Source organism: Halyomorpha halys, unplaced genomic scaffold (assembly GCF_000696795.3).
Source record: "Halyomorpha halys isolate HHAL.00 unplaced genomic scaffold, Hhal_1.1 Scaffold162.1, whole genome shotgun sequence".
Lineage (NCBI taxonomy): Eukaryota > Metazoa > Arthropoda > Insecta > Hemiptera > Pentatomidae > Halyomorpha > Halyomorpha halys.
Genome location: NW_027109824.1, coordinates 192,218 through 193,930, shown reverse-complemented (window position 1 = coordinate 193,930; position 1,713 = coordinate 192,218). Strand labels below are relative to the sequence as shown.

Sequence of the window (1,713 nt, the reverse complement as noted above, 5' to 3'; positions counted from 1 at the left end):
TATCTTTTTATTTTTATTTCTATCATTTTATCTTAACATAGTTTCATTTTGTATCTTTTTAGCCCAGATGAAGCTCTACAAAGTGGGGCGAAACGTTGGAAAATAAATAGTTGTAAACTATTTTTGTTTCACTATTGACCGCAACCCTGCCCATCTCCCTATATATCATTATGTTATTTTATTTATTTATTTTTTCATACACATAGTTTGATTATATTCATTTTGTTTATCCTTCTGTTTGTATATATTTTAAGAGAGTTTTTTTTTTCCATTTATTTATTTATTTTTATTCTTATTTTAGTATGGATGTGATCATTCATCACTATTACCTATTGCCCACAACTGTGCGGCAGATAGTAATCTATCAATAAATAAAAAGTAAAAATATTTATTCGGGATGTCAGGATAATCTCTGAAGACCATTATCCAAAATAAGTTAATTTATTAATTTACTTTGAGTCTTGCAAAACTGTTATTACAATTGGATTCTTTTCCAGAGACTTTTATTGTGTTTAACAGTTAACAATTAAATACCTTTTTATTTATAAAATACCTTTACCATTAATTATATATATAATAAGGGGTGGTATTGTGTAATATGATAGTAAATAAACTACATCAAGGAACTAAGTATTTATTTACAATTTATTGCTAAATGATGTTATTAAAATGATCCAGATAAATGGTTGCCATAAAATATGATTATTACATTATTCCTTATTTCCTAATATATACTTATAGCTGCTGATTTGAATGATCCATACCGTAGCGTGGCGGTAAGCCTTATAAAGGACCTGCATACCGACAAAGTCAGCAGGCAATACCTTTTTAACAGATTTGTTCATCAAGGACCTTTTCGCCTCCTGCGAACTGCCAAGTCCTTTGTTGACATACTCGGCAAGACATATAACATCCTTTTATAATATTAATACTTAATGCGTCCATACATATCAGTATATTGTTTGTTATTAATTTATATAAATGGTTTTTAATTCACTATTTTTATAAAATTACAACAATGATAGATTTAACTATGTGTTTTACAGACTAATTCTATTTGTATGGGGATTGTCCCATAAAGAAATTATAAATTATATTTTCTATAAGGAGTGGGAGAAGGATTGTAGGAGCCCCAATACATTTTAAGGAAGTGGGACTTATGTCCAATGAAATGCCTAATCATTAGAGGGAGAAAGGGGGAAACAAATTTAAATTAGAAACCTCACCTATGGGAGTGAGGAGCGGACGTCACGAAGTAACTGTTCATATCGAACAAGAACCCAGTGTAAAAAAAAGTCGGTTTTTTATTACTTTCATGAAAACTAAGTAAAGTTACTTGATAAAATTCTCTGCCAAGTTAGGGTGAATACAAAATGGCAACTGCACGCACAGATTTATAACGTTGTATCTTCGAAGTATCATGATATTTGCATATGAAATTAACTAGAAATTTTAGCATATAATATGAAAAATACTACTGTTACGAATTTTTTTAAATTGATTGATTTATTTATTGATAGATATTACAATCTGCCACACAGTTGTGGGGAATAGGTAATATTGATGAATGATCTCATACATACTAAAATAAAAAAATTTTTTTTTTTTTTTTTGGCAATAAGAAGAAGAGATTTATTTATTGATAGATATTACAATCTGCCACACAGTTGTGGGCAATAAGTAATATTGATAAATGATCACATACATACTAAA

General features: G+C 28.6%; 1 protein-coding gene across 1 annotated transcript in view; it reads left to right on the top strand.

The window, feature by feature from the left end:
* LOC106678822 (insulin receptor) overlaps positions 1-1,713 on the top strand; it is a 270,951-nt gene that overhangs the window by 254,501 nt on the left and 14,737 nt on the right. The gene's annotated exons all lie outside the window — the stretch shown is intronic.